This window comes from Drosophila elegans, unplaced genomic scaffold, assembly GCF_018152505.1.
Source record: "Drosophila elegans isolate 14027-0461.03 unplaced genomic scaffold, ASM1815250v1 contig_183, whole genome shotgun sequence".
In the NCBI taxonomy this organism is placed as follows: domain Eukaryota; kingdom Metazoa; phylum Arthropoda; class Insecta; order Diptera; family Drosophilidae; genus Drosophila; species Drosophila elegans.
The window spans coordinates 13,376,462-13,402,015 of NW_024545550.1; the positions used below are offsets into that span (position 1 = coordinate 13,376,462).

The 25,554-nt window shown below is 43.9% G+C and overlaps 1 long non-coding RNA gene across 1 annotated transcript in view; it reads right to left on the reverse strand.

Moving 5' to 3' along the window:
- LOC121466857 overlaps positions 1-25,554 on the reverse strand; it is a 39,258-nt gene that overhangs the window by 11,427 nt on the left and 2,277 nt on the right. Inside the window, exons 2-3 of the long non-coding RNA XR_005977023.1 lie at positions 9,774-9,888; positions 2,707-2,805 (exon numbers count right to left, since the gene is read on the reverse strand). This is a non-coding gene — a long non-coding RNA (uncharacterized LOC121466857). The remainder of the gene's footprint in view (positions 1-2,706; positions 2,806-9,773; positions 9,889-25,554) is intronic.

Here is a 25,554-nt window from a genome sequence, read left to right on the forward strand (position 1 = left end):
GGGAAAAAAGAATAATTCGATTTTAAATCACTTATAAAGGTAGCTGAAAGAATGCCCCAATATATTATGTTTCAAAAAACCATGTTTTGTTTTTTATTGCATACCTTAAAGATAGTTTTGTTTAACTTGATGTTGTTTGAAACCAAGGGGAGTAATGTGTCGTGGAAATCAAGCTGGTAATGCTCAGTGGCCAAGTTGTCACTCTGCCATCGTTTTTAATACGGCTTTTTCTCTCTGCAGGACTACTGGGCAGTCTACCGACTTTGGCTTGTCACTCGCATATGTTTGAGTGCGGCCAGGCCGGCAAACTTTAACTATTTGGTCGTCCAGGATGGTGGAGTGAATGGTGGGGGACATATCAAGTCCAAGTCCCAGGCCAAATCCTCCTGCTCCTCTTCCCGCCGCCTTATCCACACATGCGTGTGATTTATGTGCTTGTTTTTGGCTGCCTGCTGCCGGACATTTATCAAAAGGCGAGGACAAAACAAGCAAAACAAAGGAGCACACACAACAGAGAGAAAACTCACAGAACAGGACACAAAACAGCGGCGAAGAGACAGGACTCGGGAAGATTTTTCAGTTAAATTTACTTAGGCTCCTCGGTGGGTTTATTTAGTCAATGCTTAAATTCCACTCGGGAGCCTTTCAAATTCGATTCGATTTCGATCTGTGCTCGGTTCAAAGTTCAATTAAGCGCACATTTGCGGGCTGATTTCGATGTTCTCGTTAAGCCCTTCGACTGCCATTTGGGACAAACGAATAAATTTGCACACTCTCACCCTCACCCTCACCCTCACCCTCACCCTCACCCTCACCCTCACCCTCACCCAAACACACACCCACTCGGAGGCCTCGAAGTTTGTCTATCTGCGGGCCCTCCGAATCAATAAATTAAACGCCCTCGATATCCTTTAGCCTTTAAAGTTGCCCTCGCCGAAAACTTTTCACCGACCACCGACTGTTTTGTCTATTTCGAGGGAATCCTTTTTTCTGGGCCGTAAATTGTTGACGGAAATTGGCAAAAACATCAGAAAACTTTCGGCCCCCTAAAACTATGCTAATTTCCGACGTGTTCCATTGTCTAAGGTTGGTTTTCGGTTTCGGGGTCTCGTCCACGATTGGGAATTATAATTCCTGCCACAAACTGCAGGCGACTTCTCACACAAATCTTGTGGTGTGTGGTCTGAATTCCGGTTTGCCAGGTCCAGAAATATGTGAAATCCACAAGGATTCGATCAGACACTTTCATTACTTATAATTACAGCTAGGAACTTTGTTAGTTGTGTTTTTTGTTCTTTATGGAGCTCTCAGCGTTCAAGTAAGTAAATCAATTTCATTAAGACTTTTCCTTACAAAACAAGCCATGATTATAAAAAAAAATAACTATAGAGCTACATTTGTATTACACCTATCTGTTTATATGTTTGTATGCATCTTTTAAAAAATTAACAAATTTAAATAACAATAAATAGCACCTCCCCACTATTACCAAATTTTTGCATTACAAATATAAAAAGTTTATTCCCTAGACATTATAACTTTTTAATACCGCAATTCAACTTTCTCTTCTGGTTATTTAATTGCCTCTAGGCCATAATAAATCTCTATTATAAGTAACGTTTCAACGCCCCAAACCCTTTGTGTCTATTGTACACAATACGAAATTCCCCAGCTTATTATCTTCCCTCGGCTGATGTTGTTGTGGTAACTCGACTACTTACAACCCTTTGAGTTTGTAAAGCGTGGCATAAATTGTAAACTCAATTCGCGGACTCTGGCCTTGAACACATTTTAATTAGCTATCACGTCCGTGCCATGCCAACAGCTTAAGAGCCACCTGCTTTCCCCGGTGGAGGTCCTTCTCCTTCCCTTCTCCTTCTCCTTCCCTTCACCCAACATTTCTCGCCAGTTTTTCCTTTTTCCAGCTGGTTTTTGCCACTCTGTTGCCATGTTCTGCGATTCCAGTTAAACAGTCTCAAAGAGCGCCACAGATTTGTTCGTTTCGTTTCATTTCGTTCGCCGTTCCAGCCGTCATTTATAGAAAAGCTACTTAGACACGACTTTCAGCCAGGCCCTGGGAATCAGAAAGGGACAAAATCGGGGGGAGGGCTCCTGCTGGCAGGAGGACAACAATGCAAAGCAGGATGAAAGCCAGTCCGACTGATGTTTAGTTGCAAAACAATTAAGCTGAAAGCAAAGCTGTGTATTGAAGTGTGGCTGTGAAAGGAAGCGGGCCGAAAAAAGCTATATATATTATCGTGTATAGTATATACACAAGCGCTGGCTCGACTATTGACAAATGCAGGGAGAGACAGGACGAGAACCGAAAGGACGAAGGACATACACTGATGGATGAAGATGCTCTGACATTAGCATTAATAGAGCGACATTAATTCTGCGGCCAGGACGGCAACTTTAAGGCCCGACTGGCAATTATCCGGAACAGGAACCTCTATTAATTTTGCAGGCCCCTCTGCCCGGCCTTCCTTTAAAATGCATGCGAGTATAAACCCATTAAGAAGACGTACGGGTTGGCTTCCTGCTCGTGAGGAGTCCACTTGACAGGCGCACCTGACTTTCGAGAGGGGGACGGGGCCAATGTTTGCATATGTCAGCCCCACCTTGCATAAATAATTAATTTAAAGCATCCTTTTAGGCGCCTTCCCGTAAAACTGTAGACAAAACTGCTTAAATATGCATAATTACCTGAAGCGTCCGACTCGAGTTGTGCCAAGATCCCGGAGTCAAGTCGGTTCTGGAGTCAGGAGTTGAGCCATTCATTGCGGAAGTGCCTGAGTTGTGTTCCTGGAAAGGAGAGGGTGGGTAGGAAATTAGTTGTAGGCTGGGTATATTCATGAGCAGAATTTACACAATTGTTGCATACTTTCGGGCCATTTGCAAATGTTAAATTAATTGTGCCCCAGCCCCTGTGTTATTTCGAGTGGCAGTGCCTCAATAAAAATCTGTTTAATGTGCTGCTAATTCCCTTTAAGAACACAGGGACGGCACGCAACATTGTCATGAGCCCCAGCTCCCATTCGCATTCTCATTCGCATTCCCATAAATATAATTACAATAATAAAGGAAATATGTACAACAATTGTAAATACCTCGAGTCGACTGAAGTCAAGTCGACAACTCGACACGCACGGCCTCAAATTAATAAACTCCAATTGGTGCCATTCCAGGCCCATTCCGGATCCCCCTTTACGCCCTGCTCAGCCCTCAGCCTCTGGCTGTCCTGATTGCCGGGACTTCCTGATGAGCGTGTGAGCCCGTAAAGACTTCCTGCCTCCAGGCCCAAAGAGCCCCAGTGCGTGAGTGGGCCAAAAAGGGGAAATGGCAGGACGAGGACGGGCTCTCCTAAAAGGCGTGCCGAACTGTGACACTTGCCGCCATTTCAGCTGTTCCTTTTTTGTCACCTCCTCCTCCCAAATCTCTTAGTGCACAATTGCAATCTCCTACGCCAAGTCTGAGTTGGTATTATTGAAAAGAAAAGAGCACTCAAAATAAGGCTAAAATACCATTGCTGATCTATTTATATATTTTATATAACATACACCCATTTAACAAATAAGTTTAAATCATGCTTAAATATTTGCTACTATAAATTCTTTTCCATTATTATTTGAACCTTAAATTAATGATTTGCAAATATAAAAAATCATTTTATTTTTGACTGACTAAATAAATACATTTCACACTTATTCTCATAATTATTTTAGCATTAACACGACCTTTTTCTTTGAGTGAACAAAACAGAGTCCAAGTGGGTAAGCCGCCCGCACTCTTTATGGCGGTAATATCGTGATTAAATTGGCCACACGCCACACTGTCATCAAATAAAATGTAGTTAAGAGGTTAAGTCCACTTGACAGCAGTTCGCTTGGCTTTGGCCGCCCCCTTTTTCGGGGCGGGGTTGGGGCATACCATTTCACTGGACAATGGCAGAGTCAGTGGGAAATTTATGATTAAAGCAAAGCCAAGCCGAAAATCTGAGAGTTGGCCAAAGGTAAACCTCTCTGGCCTCTGGTTATATGCTAAAGAGATCAGTGCCTGAGAACAGTGGGGCAACAATGGACGACGTTTACCGCAGGCCAGAGTGCCACACTTAAGTGAATTACAAAGGCAGTGTGGTGGAGGTGGAGGAGGAGAAGGAGGTGGGGGAAAGGGGGTGGAGCAGTAGAGCAGTCAACGCGTTGACAGCCACAACAAGCGGCTTAATCGCATTAGTGAGGCAAAGGCAGCAGGAGGAGATGAGGGAGCAGCAGGGCACAAGGACCCGGGCAAGTGCGAACTGTGAAAACTGATTGTGTGGCGCCTCCAGCTGGGTAAGACACCCCTCTCCAACCCACTGCCACTATGCCCATGCCCATGCCGACTACCAGTGCGGCATTGTGAGCGTCACTATTTATACAAAAAGGGAAAAGCCAGCTGGAAAACGAAGGGCTACAGTTACCAGGAGCAGGAGCAGGAACAGGAGCAGGAGCAGGATCTGGTGGAGGAACAGGAGTTGGCCTGGGCCAATTGTCGGGACACAAAAGTTCACAGGCGGCGCAGGGCAGGAAATAAAAAATTCGTATTTATATTACACAAAAATGTTTTTTCCCAGGAGTCCGGAGCACTCGGCTCTCGGTCTCACCCCAAAAAAAGCAATTAATCTACGACACAAGGCAAGGACATGGGAGGCGAATGGCAAAAGGACGAGGCCTAGTCGCTGGGCCAGAAGGGCAAAGGCAAAAAGTGCTTATTCCTGCTTCCTGCCAGCAAATCCAATAACTTATCTTGATTTTATGGTTATTTCAACAAAGGCCGGAAGTTGTAGGTGCAGCAAGGACAAGGGGGTAAGGACGAAGAACTAAGGACGCAGGACGAGGGCGAGGCCGACGAGGACGAGGATGAACAATTGGCGAAAAGTTCTGTGGCGTCCAGTTTTGCATTTTGCACTTGACATGTCATTGTGTGCCAAAGCGAAAGGGATAGGGCAAGGATATTCGCCATGCGAACAGTCGAAAAAGGACTCTGCCCCTGACTGTCTGCCATCTTGTTTATGCGACCGTGTGCAACTGCAATTGACATATGGCTTCTTTTCATTTCGACTCTCTGAGTTGTAAATTTTAAATGAATTATTTTATTAGAAGTGACCCCCCCGCACAACAACTGTCCAAATTCTCACAGCAGGTGATGGGTGATTATTGACTTTACACCCCCTTCTATACTTATATATGGCCGACACATCCACAAGATTAATTGTGCGAACCGAGGTGCGTGTCCTGCTGCCTTTGACATTTATGAGCCGCATAAATCTTGGGCTCGGGACAGAATATTCAAATGCAACATAAGTCGCCTGCCACTAATTGATTGGACAATCCAGTGGCACTTAAGAGGTCGGTCTGCAGAGAAAAGCTGTCCCAGATTAGTCGGGGATTAGCTTGCGGACGAGTCAACAAGTCCCGCGGGGCCCACAGCCTTTTCAATTAATATTTAAATTCCCCGCACTCCCTGGCCCAAGTTAATAATCAAATTATTTTTTATGCAGCCCGCCAAGTACAGCGTCAATTACAAGTTGAGATTGGGGATGGCCAAAAAATGTGGAATCCAAAGGAGAAGCAGCTGCCAGCAGCAGGAAAACCCCGAGCAGATAGGAAGCCGCCCGATAAAGCTTTGTTGGAAAGCAAGTTTCGGGGGATAGGGGATGATGATAATAAGCGGAAACTTTTTTTCTCCAGCAACCATTACATATTCATTAAATTGAAACCCGGAGTAAACTGGCAAGAGAGTGTTGAGAGCTGAGCTCAGGGCGCAGCCATTTCATCTAATTGGTAATGGGACAAATACCCCACACAACCGCGCAACCCCTCAACCCTGCCCGCAAATGGTAAATGACTTTTGTATTTGCGTGGCAAATAATTGAAACAAGCTCAAAACTCGTTTCGCCAGCTAGAAAACTGAAGCAACCGAATGACGCAATTTGGACTCTGAGGTCTCCCATCTTCGAACTTTGTGAAATCATGGCGAAAATATGCTCTAGGAGCAGAGCATGATGTCATTCGCTGCTCACAAAATTAGCAGATTTGCACATTTGCACAATGCATGGTGGAAGTGCATAAATTTTCAGCGGGCCACCGCTAATGGCCAATATTTTCTAATTAAATGCAATTAATGGTCTTTCGTGGTTCTTTAGCGACATAATAAAAATCCAATAAACAACAAACATGGCTTTAAGCGTGCGAATAACCGCGAATATGTTGCAGAGTGCGGGACCCGCACAAATAAATCATGCGCCATGTTGTCACAGATGTTTTGCCAGCGATTATTTTTTTTAGTTTGAGGCTGCTCTTTAAACGGGAAGGAAAACGAAACGAATGTTGATTTGAAGTTATGACCCGGCAATTACGTAAATATTTTGAAAATATCAAAAACCAATTGCAAAAAGTCAATTTAATGTCATTCATACGCAAACACAGCCGCAGGATATGGGATAAAAATAAATATAAATATAAATAGCGTACGACAATAATTGTCGCCGGGCGGCGAGTGATTTAAATGCATGATGACGAAATCGGAGAGGCTAATTTGTTAACCAAATAGTATGGAAAATCCATGCCACTGGCTTATTTATTTGTAAACAACTGGGTTGGCCAGCGTGTGTGTGTGATTGTGTGTGGCCAGCGGAAACTGATCACAAAATGGTCGCAATTAAACAATCAGCACAACAATTACAATTGTCGACACGACACGGGAGTAGGAAGTGGCCATCGCTGACAATGTTGTTAGTTGGCATTAATTTATTGTATTCTGCCTGCGTGGCAATTAACTTTTCAATAAACTGCCTGACAATGTGGAATGCGGATTTATGGCGCAAGTTTCGCTGAAAAATCATGGCCGACACAGTGTTCATCTTTATCTACTATACATACAGCTGAGGCTAAATGTTTGCTCGGAAACGGAAGGACCGGCTGCGCCACGTATGATTGATATGTTAATGCAGCCACATCACGTATACGCCGCGTGTGTACCACGTCATCTTCGTTTCTTTTTTGTGCCACCCGTCATCATTTGCATATAGACATAATATGCAAATATCTGCCGCAATCTCACGAAGTGTGTGCGGGATGAGCCAGAAAAGTATCTGGCAAGTTGTGAATTCGCTGCAGATGTTGACAAAATGTGTGTAAGCACAAATTTATGCATGTGCCACACATTGGATAAACATTTGGGAGCTCCTTTGAATTGGCTTATTAGTCAGACGTTGGCGGCAGCAGAGTCCTTTAACGAGACGAACTGCAGGTGAGTCCTGTGTTCTGGATTGCAGTGACATGCGGAATGCCGTTGACAATGTTTCTGCCTGGATTTCCCCACCCCCCCGCTTTTTGTCCAGGCGATTTGCGCTGATTTGTTGGCCCGGCAGAGTCCGTTGGCTCGGCTTTTCCGGCCCGGGTCTTTGGGTCAGAACACATGGACAAATAAAAAGCCGCCACACAAAAGCCACCAGCCACCAGCCAGCGATTTTGGGAGTGAGCTTTGCTTTCATGTCGGCCGGCATATGTCCTTTGTATTAGTCCTGCTGCCTTTTTTCCCATTTTCTGCTGGTCCTTTTTTTGAGGCTAAGCTGATTTGGGTTGGTACTGCTTTTTTGTCGCTACAAATGGGCGTATGATAGATATTTCTGTTCTGTTCTGTTCTGTGAGCGCCCCTTTGTTGGCAACAATTGATTGATTGATTGAACGTTTTGATAAGTGCCGTCAGTGGGTTAGTCCTTGCTCCCTTTGGCTGGCCTTCTTCCCAAAGGACTTTGGCAGATAAGCCCGGCTGCAGTGCTGACCCAATGGAGGCGGATCTAGTCGGCCAGACAGGACACTCGAAGAGAGCACCCTCGAAGCCAGTCGGAGCTCTCGAGAACTTCCGCCAAGACAAAGACCAACTGCAGCCTCCACTCGCACTCGAAACGGATTTCCTTGTTATGCACACCAGCCGAAGCTCCAGCCCAAATAACAATGTGGCATCCTGCCACACCAGGATATTCTTGGCACGGACTTCAATGTGGAGTCGCCTCGCAATTAGCACGCATCAATAGGCACGCTCCTGCACTCCAGCACAAAGCGACTCAAATGGCTAAGGCGAATGCTAATCAAGTGGAGAACAAAAGTCATCTACCTCAGGAAGCAACACTGCAGGAAAAAGTCAGCAATAGAAAAGCTCCTCTTATTTATGTATTAAAAAAATCTTTTGGATGTGATAGAAAAGGTTCGCGAGTTTAATTCTTGGGAGTTTAATAATTCAAAAGTTTTTTGAATATTAAATATAAAGTTCGGAGCACTTAAACAATGCATCAAAGTTATTAGAACCATTTTTTCTTGTCAATGTGATGTCAAAGACATATTATATATATTAGGGGTGCCACAGAAATCACCAGGGTTTCATAAAAAAAATAATATAGTCTACTCCGCAGACTTCAAGATTTTTAATATATTGTGACATACTTTTACACGCCAATTTTTCTAGTTTCGAAAGCCTTGTTATTTCTCTTGCATCTTCAATTATTTTTATTTTATTGTGTTTTATAAGTTATACAAATTTCATTTTGATTTTAGTATTTTTATTTTCTCTAAGTGTCCCACCGCCTGCCCACCCCTCTTTCACACATGCCAAGTGCCATAGATCATAGTCAGTTCCAGCTGAGTAGCGAAAAAAAAGAAATTGAGTATACGCCACTACAAACGGTGGCGGCCCTACAAACGAGAATGTTTCTGAGTGTGTGCTTGTGGCAGAACACCGCAGGTGGCACAGCAGGTCGGTGGTTTTTGGGCCGAAACTTTCGCCACAATTAATGTGAATGGTGAATATGTTTAATTGTCGACAGGCATGCCAAAACCAAAAGGAACAAGAACGTGGCAAAAAAAAAAACAAGAGGAATGCAAATTTCCTTGAAACAAGATTAAAGTTTTTCGCCTCCCTGAGGACAAAAGTGCCTTTCAGAGCACGGCAAATTGCTAGCTGGCCCAACTTTGCCTTCTTTTTCGCTGTCAGCTGCAGCCTTTTCACGCTCAGAAGCGTGTAAATTAAACAGGGGACTGGGGCGAGTGCTGAAATGCCCGAATAATTACGACGGTCAATTTAAGGGCCACAGTGGCTTAAAGGGTTAACGTTAAGTCCTGGAGCCGGAGTTAGGTTTAATTTACAATCAATTATGGCGGATACCACTTGCATTGTTAACCTGTCCGACACATTTAAATGCAATTTAATGCAATTTATGGCCCGCCACCGACTCCCAATACAGAGTTTCCCAATAGCAGCAGCAGCATGCTTTATTATTATGCACGAGCATATGCAGCCGCACGGCGAACAACAACGACTCTTATTAAAAGCGGAAACAATGCGCACTTCCGCTTCAATTGTGCGTGTGGCTCACAGGACTCTACTTCTGCCTTCTCGAGCACGCAATGCGAATGTGGGCGTGGCCATGGCCCTCTGCCTTATTATTCATGCCACCGCTGAAGCAGCAGCTCCTCCTGTGTTGCTGCGGCTGATAAAACTTAACAATTTATAGCGCCCAGAAGGGGGCGTGGCCATTCGCCGTACAAAACACTTGAATGCACTCAAATAACGAGGCCCATAAATAAACAAGCGTTCAATTAATAGGGTCAGTCCTCATTGCGTATACGCCACGTATGCTCGGGCAGAGGGTTAACGTACCACAAAGAAAGAAGTTTAGTGCCAACTTTTTGCCAGCTAAGCGGAAACTTAATATGCCAAGAAACTCAGCCACTTACCTCGACTTTGCCTTTGCCTTTGCCATCTCCATCTCCATCTCCATTTCCATTACCATCCATCCGTCTGCATTAAGATTTCCATCTTTGCCAAGCCAACAGACCCCAAAAGACATCTCTGCAAAAGAGGAGCAGAACAAACACAAAAAATATTAGAGTAAGCTCTTTTCACTCTGCTCCGGCAGAAATCAACATAAAATTCACATTTGTCACCCCAAGAAGTTTTAAAGCAGCCATACCAGATATATCAATCTGCAGTCACACGAGGCGACTGCCACGCCCACTTGTAAGACAAAGTCAAATGGGTGTAGCTTTTTCCGCATTTTGTGTTGTTATGTGTTGTGTGTGATTTATTTTAAATTGCGTTTAGTTTTGCCCTCGGTGGGGTCACAAGTGACTGCTGGATGTCCCTCTAAGCTTATTTGGCCGTTTTTAATGTCGTTTTAAAGACAGCCAACTGACAGCAATCCGAATCGAAACGAAACGAATCGAATCGAATTGAAAGAGGCAGGGGCTGAGGCTGTGGGTCACAAAATATGCTGTCATCACGATTATCCTTAACGTCGTATGGCTGCCAATGCCAATGCCAGTTGTTTCCTTTTCCGTTGTTGCCCTGACCAAAACACACACACATGTGATTCCATACCGGATGTGTAAGAATTTGTAAAACGACAGAGGACACAGCACACAGGACTAAGGACGAAGGACGAAGGACGCTGGACCTGTTTGAAAAACGCACAGAGAACTCACTCTTCGATAAAAGTCAAAAAAGCAGAAGGCAAAAGGCAGCAGGACACAATCATCTCGGCTGGGAAAGTGCGTTAGCTGCCGAGTAAAAAAGGGTGTCCTTCGTTCGCCTGACTAGTCAGCATGGCAAAAATATGAAAAAAATTGGGGGAAACGATAGAGAGTCTCTTTGTTGTCTGCTAATTTCGTTTCGACATTTCTGTTTTTTTTTTTTTTGCCTCCTGCAGATGTCTCGAACTCTTCTGTTTTTCCTTGGTTTGCATAATTTTTCTTTATTTTTTCGTCGACTGCAAATTGAAATTTAAAATTTATGCAAATTTGTCTCTGTCGGTGCCTGTCAAGGAAAAAAGGGTTTCTTTTTGGGGGGTAAACTTCAATTTGATTTCATTTTTGATGGTGTTGGTAATTGTGCCATAACGAAAACCAGCAACAAAAAAAGAGAAACGGGGGAAAACACAATGGGAAAACTCTGGCAAATTAATCGAAATTAAGTCCGAACATTTTTATGGCATACTTGAGAGCGACGCCACGCCCGAAGGGGGATATGGGAAAAGCTGAAAAGCGGAGAAAAAGCGAGTAGGCCGGGGACTTTATCTAAAATCTCCTGGCATGCCAACGCCATTACAGACTGAGTTTCGGCTCGCTTAATCACTGTCCAGCACGCAGTCTCCCTTTGCTTTTTCCCCGAATTTCCCTTCACTTTTCCACACACATATGAGCTTGTTGGGCACATCGTCACCGCCAGCGCCGCGTGCAATTAATTAAAAACAAACAAATTTGAAAATGCACGACAGGCTCAGCGGGAAAAGCGGGGCAGGCAGGGCGGAGTTTTTCTCTCTCGAGAGAAAATAGCGCAGATTCGGCAGAGGAAGCCAAACTGTCAATGAACAATGCCAGCCAGCCAGCAGGACGGTGGACACTGGACAGTCGCCTGGCAGGCGACAAAGTTGCTGCCCTAAGCGTTTTTTAATGCACAGCGCTGATTTCCTGCAGCTGCCCCCTGCCTTCTTCTCCACTCTACCCATTCTCCTCTCTGGGGCCCTTTGGTAATTTCGTTTTATTATTTTGCAGTTTTCTGTTGCCAGCTCTGCTCCACTTTGTAAATATTAAATTATGAGAGAAGAACAGGCACAAAAAAAAAATCCAGAAACGAATCAACGAACTTCTGAAATTTCCCAAATGGAAACAGGAACACGAACACGAACACGGACACGAAAACGAGCCCGGGCACAAAAACAGATAACAGTTACGCTTACGGCCGTAATAACTGCAGTCTGCCGTACGGAGTGCCACACTCCGGTCTCCAACTTCTGCAGTCGGCAGTTATGACACCAGGTGAGTGCCCATCCCATCTTGTCCCCGCTCATCCCATCCCTTCCACTTTTACTGGCTTCAAGGGGAGTTACTTTTAAGGGTATTACTAAGAAGTTTACCGGCTTCGGCACTGGATAAAGTATATAAATTAAAGAAAAAAGATAAAGTGATAAAAATGATTTACCCTTGCTAGTAAATTGTTATAAAACTATTTAATCCTTTATAACTACAATTTAAAGTAGCAAACTCAACAATTTGACCAAGAAAATCAACTTAATTAAAACTATTACTATTGGTACTATTTATATTTAAAAATATTTTAACACTTGAAAACAAAGTTGTTAATGAAATTAATATTTTAATATATTTTAAGTTCTTTAATAAATTACAATTTTAAAATTTTTTTTACAAATTGAAAAATTGGTTGAGTTAGTTCAAGTTTGTTCTTTATTCATTATCTAAAATATGTCTTAAGTCTTGCAGTATAAAATTGTTTTTGCTGACATCTCATATCTTTATCCTTCTTTAAGCACTCTAATACTTTTTTATTTGGTACCAGTGCTATCACCCTCAAGTTGAAATACCTAAACCAGAACTTAATGTGCCTAGAGTACGCAAAAGATTGGATTTACTTTATTAAATCTCAGCTGTCCCCGCCTCATTCTCTGCATTCTGTTTGTTTTCTGGCTTCACGGCCGCTTAGGCACCGAAAATCCTCATCGCAACGTTGCGTAAACGTAATGTGTAAGCCTTCCAGCTGCTCCAGCAACAATTACATGACGCCTTGCCAGCCCTGCAGCCAGCGCCATGTGCAGCAAATGGCCTTAGTGCCTGGGAATGGGCTTGAATTCATACATGGATATGCCAATGATGGTCATCGTGCTAACTGCTTTAAGTGCAGACAGAGAAGGCGAGAGGAAAAGCCCAAAACGAGAGCGATAGAGAGGACGGGCACTTCAGTGAAAAATTGAAATTGAAAAAACGACAAAAGTTTGCGGCCGCATCCGGAGCAGAGTCCTCCTGCTTCCTGCCTTCCGCTCTAGAACGTTCAGCCCATCCAACCCATCCAACCCATCCAACCCATCCCGTCATCATTCGCATTCGTGTCCTGTGTGCTGTGCCCTGTGTGCTGTGCCTGCTGCTGTCGTTGTCGTTTGTCGCATGCAATAAGTGCTAGTTGAGTGGCGGCACTTGAAACCAGAGCCACACATTCAATTGGCCCGTCGCTGGAACCTCTGAAACCCTTTCCCTGGCCTGGTTTCAATCCTGCCCGGCCAACTGCTCCACCAACTGCATGTGTTTTCCAGCGGCGCTTCGGATTTCACTTTTGGCCCTGGGTGTCGTTGCTGGCGACCTGACGCCGCCATTTCCGCCGACCAGCACGGAAGTGGCAGCCATGTGCCCTCCTCCTCTTGGCGATCCTGCGGATTTGCTGCCGCGGCCATTGCATACGAAATGTGTTGCATACATTTGCGGGCAGTGGCAGTGGCAGTGGCAGCGGCAGCGGGTCGAGAAAAAAACCAAAAATACACAGTCCAAAAAAAAGCCGCTGCAATCAAAATGGAAATAAACGAGAGAAGGGCAGAATGAAAATTCCCATAATAATGGTCCTAGTGAAGGAGTGCAGGACGACTCTGGCTGGACATCAGGCGCTTAGACCCCTTCGCTTTTCTTTATTTCTTTCTTTCTTTTCAGTTTTTCAGGTTTTTTGCCAAGCGGCCAAAGCCACCGCTTTCTATGCATACAAAAAGGTAGAACATGTGTGCGAGTGAGAGGAGCCGAAAAGCTGGTAATGTCCTTCAGCAGTGGCAGCCATTTGCCAGTTTGCGGTTTCCGTTTCGCGTCCTTTCGTCGTGCAATTTTAGTTTTAGTTGAGTTTTTAGTGGCGTCCACAACTCGGCCATTTAAGCACATTTGTCGTCTCATTGTCCTGCCGACCACCACCACCATTGCCCTTCCCACCGACCACCGCTGACAGTGTGCTAATTAGAAGTCCTTGTTGCTTGTGGCCACAACAAAACAGACGTCGTCCACAGTCGGCAGGAGCAGGACACCACGGCAGGACATCTCAGAATGGCACATAAAACCGTAGGGAGGGAAAACAATGAAAACTACTTTTCAGAGCAGGCCAAAGTCAGAGCAGGTCTTCGTTTTTGGCCATAAACTGCATGAATGTCCTGGCCACTTGAATGTCCTGGCACGTTTTGCGTTGCCTGCACATTTTTATTGTCCGACTCCTTGCGATGTGTGACTTTAATTTTGAGCTGTGAGCTAAGATCCCCCCTGCCCCCTTTTCAAACCCACAAAACCGCAGGAGAGAAGTGCTCAGCCAAAAATATAAATAATTGCTTTGCTTGCTCAACTGTGAGGGAATGTGGCCAGGATATGGGCATACTGGTTGGAGGATGCTGGTTGGTTGGCATTGTCTTCCAGTGCAACGCACATTAGTTCTCGTCTCAGTCGACAAGCAATCCCCCTTAACCATACACCAGATATATATATATATATATACGTATATATAACCACTCTGAGTTTAAGGGGGCTTAGGGTCTCGGACCACATGACTTCATTTTTCCCCGGGCTGGAGAGCATTTATAAAATAAAATTTGTTTATTATGAAAATGCAGCGATGCGAGATAAGCAAGTGCCAGTTGCGAGCCACAACAAAGTTGGCCACTTGACTGGCCAGCTATACAGCTAGCCAGCTTTCCTCCCAACTTTTCCCTACCATTTTTCCCTTTCCTTATCCTTGTTAATTGCTGCGGTTTCCGACTGCTTCGCTTGCCAACAAAAATAAATGAATATTTTTGCGCCAGCTTAGACATGAGTGCAAAATAAATTGTTTGGCATCTTCTGCTGTCTGAATTACGCTGCACTTGTATCTGCAACTTGTATCTTTGTTGGCAAATCATGTGCCAGCGAGACTTGGCTGAGTAATTGCCAGAGCATAAATAAGCCAGCCACCCCCTTTTGATGTGGCCCAATGAAGTTTTATGGCCGGAAACGGAAATGCGAGCTTAACCTGTGGCAGGACTAACTAGCTTGAATGGCCACTCATAAAAAAGCTAAGCGCCAGCATAAACATTAATGAACGCAGCCCGGAAAAGGTGGTAACAATCGATTTGTACCCAATTCTTTGAAAGACTGCCTTTTATCACTATTCTGGGTAACTGCTGCGCATAATTTATGCTGGCCATAACTCAAGGCTGCGACGGCGAATGGTTAAAAATGTCTTCCAACTGCAACCATAATTCCTGCAACTCGACGGCAATAAATCACAAAATTTCCATCTTCCATCTGCTTCGGATTCTGAATCAGAATCTGTGGCCCTAGCCCAAAGAGGATGGCAAATATGCATTGGCTGAGTAGCTGGAAATGCGGCAGCCACACCACACACGACATTAACATGCGACAGACGCCGGGGAAATGGGAATTTCCCAGCCCTTCACTGGTGCTGTTAATTTCATTCATTATTTATGGTTTACCTCAAAAACGCATCACAACGGGGGCATCGAAGGGCAACTGGCAGTTGAAACGTGCAACCTGCCACCTGCAACTTGCAACCCTTTGGCAAAGCCCCACTCCACTCACTCCTCACACTGCGGAATGCACACTTTTAATTAACAAACGCACGAAAATTCTATTTAACATGAGACATGTAAGTGCAAGAGAGGGGAATTCAGGGGGGTGCAAAAACACTAAAGGAAAGCTTGTTTGTTTGGGGTAGAAGTCAAACAGATATTGCATGTGTGCGCATTAATGCAAATATGCACACGAGGAAATAATAGAACCAAATGGAGAATACGTAGTAATAAAAATTTAAATGACTTCAGTTATAAAACTATGGGTCTCAATAAAAATAAAACCATTTGAAAACAATAAAAACTTCGTAAATGAAGAAAAAATTATTGAAGCAAAACACGTTCAGCTACATAAGTCGGGAAAAATATTTAAATAAATTATGACAATAACAATAATTTTATAATAAAATTTCGAAAACAATAACCTAATGGATATATATTAGGAATAAAAATAAATGTGCAAATTTAGTGAACAAAGTCAAATTTGTATGCAAAGTATTTTGGATATATTTTGAAAACATACTAAAATAGTTTAATAGTTTAGTTTAGTGTTTTAAGTTTACCTGAATCGGGAACGCCAAATATTCAAATAAATTACGACTCTAACAAGCTTTATTGAGTGATAATTTTATATTAAAATTGTGAAGATAATAACCTAATATATAAATAAAGAAAACTAAAATAAGCGTTCTAAATATTCAAGCAAAACAAATATTTTTTATTTTGGATATATTAAATAGCTTAGTTTAGTTGATTAGCTTAGTTTAGTAATTTTTCAACTTAACTAAATCTTAATCCCTCAAATATATGTATATTCAAATCTTGTTTTTGGATCTTGTTACAAATGGATTTTCTGTGTATTTAAATTATAATCCTTTTCTTCGTGAGATGCATTTGGCGAGTCCTTTGCGGTGAGTGGAGTGCATTGTTGTGTCACCCCCTCGATGCAATTAAGAGCTGGCATTAATCAACAGGCTCAAGCCCCGTCTTACCCCCAAAAGCACTGCGAACTATTACAAGTTCGGCCAGATCCCTGCTCCTTGCTCCTTACCGCTCCCTTTGCTCCATCACGGATGCTTTAATTTATTTAGACCAAATACAACGCAAGCGAAAAATGGCAAACGACAGAAATTTATCTCCTGCACGCCTTGTCGCATAAATTATGTCGAAGAAGAGAGAGTTTTCCCCTCCGCAATTTCCCCGCGCCTGGCGAAATTAATGAAAGCAACGCAGCGCTGGCGAAAAGATGCCAAAGCAGCGTAAAACACGAGACAAAAGACAGTTAAAATGAACTAAAATCAAATGAAATGTGGCCACCAGGGGCGGCGAAAGGGGGCGGGCCTAATGACAGCCACAATGGTGGGTGTGGCAGGGTGGTGGGTGGAGTGGGGTTGCTAAAAGTAGTATAGCCACGAGAAGGAAAGAAAGCGAGCGGCGAATAGGAAGCGGAAATGAAAGCAGCGATGCCGAAGGACAACGCTAAAGATGCAATGCAATGCGATGCGATGCGATGCGACTGCTGCATTGGGAATGCAACAAATCACAAGTGCAACAGCAGCAACAGCGGCCACACTGCAGCAAATGTTGCATGGAAAATGCGATTGTCAAGCAATGACCTCATTAAGGAGGCGTGGCCAGCGGAGGCAGGAAGTCGATGTTCATCCTGGCAGCCAGCTCCGCCACCCCCTCTCCGCATTAATAACTGCCAACCGCAAACAATTATGGCGAGATGAGGAGTGACTACTTTGGGCAAAACGGGAAAAGCGACAGAGGTACACACAGAAAATAAAGGATTTTCTTTCATTAACGATAACTTAATAATTGTTGCAAAAATATAATGAATTGTAATAAAGCCATTTTAGAGAGTTTTAAGAAATTTTGTAAAAAAATAAAACCGTTTTAATAAATCCTTCAAAATCAAATGAAAAAACTGAACTGAACTGAAAACTGAATTATTTTCAGTACCTTTTAACAATGCAAAAGTTTAAGACCGGAAGTATGAGTTTAAGTCCAGTTTTTGCAGTCCTATTTTTCCGCAGTGTGTCTAACACCTTGGCAAGTGGGTGGGGATTTGGGTAGGAAAAAGCAGCCGCAGGCGAGCTGTCAGCAAGCATACAACGTCATATACGTCAACGGAATGCGAGTGCGAGTGCGAATGAGGGGGGGAAATTCAAGGGGTTTCAGCCTCTAATAATGGCGATATAATCAGTGCTAACAAAAAGCGACAAGGGGAGACAGAGATAGGGGGATAGAAAGAGTGTGGGAGAGAGAGAGAGACGGGAGCCACACAAAGGTGACAAAGTGTGACGGCGCTAAAAACGGGACAATGACATGGCCACGGGAAAACGGTTTCCTGCCCGTCAGAGCCCGAGCCCGAAAAACGCGGCCAGAGTACACACACTCACACACACACACACACACACACACACACACACACACACACACAAGCAGGCACAACCAGCCAGAACCACCCACAGAGACACCTGTCAACCGCACTCTGGAGCGAACAGTAAACTGTCATATCCCTAAAGCGGGCTAAGCCATAACCAAGACAACCAAGAACAAATTACATCGCATTTAAGTTTCATAATATGCTTAAAATGAAAACGCACAAAAAGTTTCCCTTCCAGTTGAGTATTGTCAGAAACTAAACCCCGAAAAGCACCTGCCAGGAGCCACCTGACAGACCACCCGGGTAGTCCTGCCGTCCTGTCGTCCTGCCATTCTGGTTATCCCTTGTATCCTGGAGTGGGCTGGAGTAGTTGTAGGAGTCTGTGTCTGTGTCCAAGACAATGGGCTGCGACAAGTGCAGGAGTCTATAAAAACGAACGAACTGGAGGGGGAGATGGAAGGTCGGTCTGCAGACGAAAACTAAAAACTTGCAAATGCACAACGGAGCGAGCTGGAAAACCGCATGCTCGACATGGAATAGAAAGAATAAACTAAGAACTGCAACTACAGGAACCACATCTCATTGTCTGGATCCCTTGCCCCCCTTGGCCCCCGTGGCCCCCTTGGCACCCCTTTTTACCCAGCTCCCGAAAAAACTTTGCTTGCATTCTGTGCTTAAAAAGGATTGCAACAGCAACAGACAAGGCAGCGAACAAACACACAATTGTGTGGGTGTTTGCCTGTCTACATGGCCATTGTTGCTCCTTTTGCACCACTGCACCACTGTAGCCATCAATGTAGGTGGTTCAGCCGGCGACTGACAGCTGTTGGCAGCGCTTCTGGGGCTGCACTTTTATTTACACTTTATTGACTCGAAATCAACTTGAAAATATTTGCCCATTTATGTTTAAACAGCTGTGAAGGCTGTAGGCGAAATACAGTGGGTTTGTTAATTGACTTTTGGTGGTTTCTTGTTAATACTCCGAGCCGTAAGGCAGATTGTTGAACTTTGAACTCGCTTTCAAATGGTGTCACCTGCGGCGATTGGGAAAACAACTTCTAAGAAAGCTATTTCTTTCAGCCATTTGAAAGGACTTGGTATTTTCCACAGCAAAACAAATTTCGCTGCAGTTTTCATAAATCATATATAAGCAGTGGTGGCAGAGTGTGTGGGTGTGAGTGATAACAAACATGACCACATGCAGTGTGGGTCACTTGGAAATTATGACAACCTGGCCAAGAACACACACACAACCAGGGGCCGAAAGGAACGGCAGGACATGTGGGCATGTGCCCTTGTTTGCTGGGAAATTCATGGGCTCTTGGCAGCCGGCCCGGAAAAACCAGAGGTGGAAAAACAAGCAGGAGCAGCAGCAGCAGCAGCAGAAGCTGAAGCAGCAGCAGCCCACGCCAATTGGCAGAAAACAAAACATGGCCGGCAGGCAAAAGGGGGACCGCCACTCATTGCCAAAAATTCTTGCCCCTACCTTGTTGGCCCGGGTGTGGCCCAGTTTTTAGCCAAGGACTTGGCCCCTTTTGCTCCAAACCGCCTTCTTTGTTGGCACAATCAGCTTCATCTTCTAGTTGTTCTGGCTCTCCTTGCTTTTCATGTTTGCCAAACGGAACTTTGGCTCGTTAATATTTTTGTGCACAGCGGGCGCAAAAAGGATTCCACTTGCACAACAAACAAAAACCGAAATCAACAAAGTTCGGGACAAACGACGATGGCAACAAATTTTGTAAATCTGCATAAGCAACTTGGCCTCCCAATCCTTTTGAAAGGTATTTGCAATATTAATTTTCCATGCAGCCAAGTCACTGCGGCCTTTGTCAGTTTACAAAATGTGTTGGTGGCATATAAAAAATTCATTTGCCGTCGCTGAAAAGTAGGCAACGGCAAAACGAAATATTTGCATGGCATAAAAGTGTCGAGTAATGGAAATGGATACTCAAAACATAAAAGGACGTAAAAAAAACCAGCAAAAAGGAAACAAAAGTGGGCCTAAAAGGGATTCAGCTAGGCTAACAAAATAAAATGGCGCATAAAATTTTAATGCATATCAAATGATTTAATTTGACGCCACATAAAAATGGACACAGAGTGTTTAAACAGTCAGTTAGGGCGGTGGAGAGCGGGCGGTGGGGCGTGGCATGCGTGTGTAGTTTCTGGAAGGGGAACCAAAGAAAAAAAAACAAAAAAGAAAGCGAAGTCTCGTAATTACTTTGATGAAAAATGGCAGTTTCAGTGATTAAGCAAAGCCTGAAAGTAGGGAAAAGGAACTGAGCCCACTTGTATAAGTGCGTGTGTGTATGTGGCATGTGGCACCATTCACTTGATTACACATACGCCATGTTGTGCGAGAGGCGAGAGCAGGAAATTAAGCCTGTGGACTAGGCGGAAGTGGCCAAAGTCAAACGATGTGCCAGTCTGCAAGTATGTGTAGGTACACAAAGAAAAATCCTTTTAATAATAAGACTAGGTTCTTGAAGGAGTTTAAAGAAATACAAAGGGAGTATCAACCTAACAATTTTTACATTTTTGGGGCTTTCTTAAGGAATAAGTCAGTAGGGATTACAAAGCTACCCAATAGTTTCACTTTCAATTCGTCAAACTAAAATTTCTATCAGTGTACATTCCATTTAAATGTGTGTGTGTGCATGAGCCTAATGATGTCAGCGGCAGCAGGAACACGCAGTTGCCGCATTAGTTGTAATTGCCGCGCCATGTACGCCAATGATCGCCGCGACTCCTTATCCAGCCTTCAAGGACCTGCGGCCATAACTCAGCGTCCTGTCCTCTGTGAGCTTTTAAGTAAATATCGACGAAATATGCCCGGCCACGTTCGCTCACTCACTCTGCCAGGAAAAGAGACCCGCGACGACATGAAAAATCTAGCGAGAAAAACATCTTGCCATAAAGAATGCGCAAGAAAAATTGCAACTGCGATAGCGGCATCAGAACTGCAACACCAGTAGCACCACACCACCACACCACCATCAACAATGACAATAAATTGCAGCAAAAATGAGCAATGAGTAATTCATATGGTGAGACAGAAGCTCGAGAAAGGAGTGCGGGTAAGTCGAGGGAATAGCCGCAGAGCGAGCAATTCAACGGGCCATCAATCTTGACTGCTCGCCCATCTCCATCGCCAACTCCATTTCCACAGCCATGGCCAAAATGCTGCCGCTCCTGGCGCCGCAGAGTCTACATCAATTTGGCAGCCACGAGAAGCCGAGCGGTGGAGGATTCCAAGAGGAGCTGAGGAGCTGAGGAGCCGAGGAGCCAAACGGACAATACGGACAGCCCACGGACAAGCAACGGACATGACGCGCTTTTATGTGGCTGCTGGGAATTGAAGAGCCAGAACAAAGGGGAATCGCTGTACGTGCGGGCTGAGCGTTTGTAATATGCTTGTAAAATGCAATAAATTTTGTTAGCTCTCGACCAAAGTCAGGACACAGCAGCACTAGCAGCAGCGGCAGCGACAGCGGCAGCATTGACGATGGCAAGCCATAAAACGCGTTTTTGATTTGCCCCAAAATTTATGTGAGCACATTAAATGCGAGACGGTCGAAAGCAGCAGCAGCGGCAGGCAGCAGCAACATCAGTCGAGCAACAGATTGTTGAGCGCCATTATTTCCGTCTGTTATCAGGCCAAACAACACCAAAAACACCAGCAACATCAGCCAGCAGCGACAGGTGTTGTCGTTATGTGCCATAATCTTTTTGACAACCCGCTGCATATTAAAGCAACGCCCCCGATGACAGAGTTGATTGCCTGATGGCTGATGTTGCTGCTGTTGCTCGTGATTTGATGTTGTTGCTGATTTGATGTTGCTGCTACCACTGGGCTGCTGTTGCTGTTGTCCTCAACAATTGCTGGCTGTTGATTTCAGGCTGCTGTTAGTTCTTCTTGAGTTAAAGTTTTTTGAGAGTTGATAGTAGTAGTCGATTAAGATTCTAGATTTTGCTTGATTTTAAGTTGAAGCTTGCTATTGGTAATCAAATATGCTGTCACATTTATGCTAATTTTTAACGGTTCCATGGAAATTGCAGATAAATGCTGGTGGTATGTTGATTCTAGATAATAATTGATCCTCCCAAATTAAGTTTTTTGTTGACTTTGGGATGGTGTCGCTAGTACGCGACTTTATACACATTAAAATGCAATTGTCAAACTGCTGCCCACAGTAAAACTTTATTGATTTTGAAGCCAATTTCGCTATTGTCCATTGATTTTGTCTACTTATTTGCAATTCCGCCGCGATCTCTGTTTACAATTCGGTTAGATTCTCTTTCAAATCTCTCTCTGCATTGCTGGTTGCGAAATCTTTGTTTGTTTATGGCAAGTTTTATGTATTGGCCGCTTTGCGAAACGGCAAACATGTGGGTCTATCTCTACTAACATACATATGTATGGTATGTGCCGGCCGCTAAAAACGGAACATCTGCTTATGTTGACGTAATGCGAATGGAAATAGCCGCCGATTATTCGGACTAAACATTTCAAACTCTTTGTTTATGGGCCCGGCATCATCTTTGGCTTGGCTAATGCTCATTTTCGGTTTGGGATTTAGGGAATTTCGATGCCAATTGCGATGCCGTCTGGCTGGCGAGGTCGTAAACTTGACAAAAGCCGGAGTTGTGTCCGGACTAGTAATGGATTCCTTATTCCCCACCCAGGACCTCTTGCCAAACTCCCCAACCTCTGATGTCAATTAAGGATTTTTGGGCTACAAACTGCAATCAAAGTGTCCCGACACAAATTGCACTCCAATGACTAGCAAATATATAGTGGTGCACTACGAAAACTATTGCCCCGGATCGGAATGGAATTGGATATTTATGCAACTCGAATCCCGAACTTGAACCAAAAATCATGCAAATTGTTATATGTATATTTCAATATTTTATTAGCCCAGGGAAACGAAATCCAAATGCGAATCGGATTTCGATGCCGATGCCGATGCCGGTGTCGATTCCTTGCCATTGCCATAAATTGCAGCAGTTGTTGCCAGAAAAAGAACGAGAGGGACGAAGGACTTGCTGGCCATAAATATCGCAGCCATTACACAAAACACAACTGCAGAGAAAGCACAAACACACACAAAGATATAGAGAAACATGAATGGCACAATAAATAAATCGGGTAAGCGGCGTTTTAAAACAAATAGAAAGAAAAATACACCATCCAAATAAAAACAAAACAATTCCAAATGCACAACTAAAGCCGGGATGCGATAGACGTTGAAAGGGAAAGATGCTGAGCGGAGGGGGGTCGAGGTTGTACGTCGAAATAGCGAAATAAAATTTGCATTTTTTGCGCTTAAAGCTTCGGTATCAGCAAAACTACGAACCGAATATAAAACACAGCAGCACAACAACAAAAATCCAAACGAGATGATGAGATGTGCAAAGTCAAAGTCAGCAAAAGCGAAATGTTATCGGTTATTGAACAAGTATCGTATGGGGGGGGATCTATAGAGGGGATGTCGTCGAAGATGCTTTGTATGTGCATATTCCGCTGCTCACTGTTGTTAGGCCTTATAAATAAACGTGTACGGTTCATCTTTATGTACATATTTCTGTCCGCTGAAGTCGACTGAAGGTGCGGCGTATTTTGATCTCTTTCGCTTTTTTCCCGGGCCTTCGGTTTCTCATTTATTTGGGTCGCTTTGATAGCCCACACTTGGTTTCTAATGTGAGGGATGTTTCTTTTCATTCAGGCGACACCGATCCGAATTTGCAATGTTATCTTATGAGTACCGGAAACTGGCCATCCTCCGCTTAATCTTAAACTGAACATGGTGTGATTTTATACTGCTTCAGACACATCTAATTGTTGCTTTTAGTGGTACTCTATAACTAACGATACTTAATGCTATGATTTAATTAATATTTTTACTTTTTTGATTTTATATTTTTTATCTGCAAAAATAGTGACCCCTAAACTGTTTTAATCCTAAAACCTGGTTAGCATCACATTAAATAATTTTAATTTCAATTTCTTTACTTTCTTTTAATCACAGGAGTTTATCTTTTAATTTAGCTGACCACACTGTGTATGTCCTAGCCCCATTGAATTTTCTTACCACCCTCTTACCACTTTTCTTGTCATTTCTTTTTTGTTCCTCCCCCGGCCAGCGATCAAAAATCATTTGATGTCCTTTGGCCCTTTCATGCGACTCTAAAAACTTTGCCAGAATCGAAACATTTTCAATACATTTGATTAAACCAAGTCCGCTGTCCTGCTGACCCCTCCTTTCCCTCATCATCGTTCCTGATGATGGCCAGGCTATAAAACGTTTATCTCCCACACTTTGCTCTTTCGCTGTCTATCTCTGGATGCCTCTGTGTCTCCTTTATCGCAGTATCAATAAATTAATTTGAAAACTTTGTCGCTTCTATTTGATTCTGGGTGGACCCACCCAACATTTTACCCCGGTTCCCTCTCACTCTATCTCACTCACATTTTATTCTTTTAATTTTTTTTGTGCAAATTTTCGTCTGTTTCAAATTCGTTTCATCGTCGGTATCTTGTATCTATAAGTTAGCATCGCTTTCTGTTCCGTTCAGTCGCTGGCTCCGTGTAATTTGGTCTTTCAGCCCCCTTTCTACCCGCTTTCACCGCCTCCCCCTGCCAGCCCCTTTTCCAGGTCGTCTTTTACTTTTTGGGCAAGTACAACTACAACTAGGACAACTATGAGTTCAGTGCGATGGCAGTTTGCTCGACAGGCAGTTAACATGAAGCACCGCCGCCTCCTTCACCCCGAATTTCCCTTATTTTCCGACCTCGTGTGTGGGTGTGTGTGTGTTAGGATTTTTTGGCTATTGAATTGGTTTCATGCTCATGCATTTTATATGAAATTGTCTGCATGTCTGTCTGACTTTTTGCCCATCGTGTCACGCCCATGCCCACGCCCACTTGTAATCTAAGCTAGCAACCCGGTGGCAGTTGCACCATTTTGGGAGCGCAAAAATTTACATCGCTTAATTCGTTAGCCGAGAAAATGTTTTTCGCCTGCAATTAGTGGACAACATTTGTTAGCCAAACACTTTTGCCAACGGAACGAGAGGCGAGGCGGCCGAAACTGGCAATAGGCAATGCAGGTAGCAAAAGTAGAGCTCTTATCTTTATTACAAAAAACGAAAAAACTGCCAAAAAGAAGGAAAATGTGGGCACAAAAAACAAGAATAAAAAAACACGAACAGAGAAGAATTGGAATAAGAAAGAACGAGGAAAAAACTAAAAAAAATTGTAAAATGGAGATGGGAATTTTTTGTCTACTTGGCTCTCTCGTGTGCTCGACTTTTATTTGAAGTAGAATTTTAATCCATGGTTTTTTAATGCGGGCGATAAACTTTTACGGCAATTGTCGACGGCATTAGCGAGGGTGGACTGAGAAACAGGGAGGAGTTACTGTTCATTTTTCCCTTGTTTTTTGGCCGATCGACCGGGGCTCAAACCTTACTTAACCGTTCAGGTGTGCACACTCCCCACACACGCATACTCCCCGAATAGTAATGCCATACGGTTTCATTATGTGCTCCCCTGTTGACGCTTCTGATGCTTAATGCCTTAATTAAATGTTTCATTAGCACGCTCTGTGGAGTGGGCGTGGCCGACGCCCGCCTACAGTCACAGTTTCAGCCAACTGGCAGAAGAAACATGCAATTGAAAATAGGTGGCTGGCATAATAACTTATGCTTAGATAAGGGAAATTGGTTACCAAGGTTGCGATTCAAT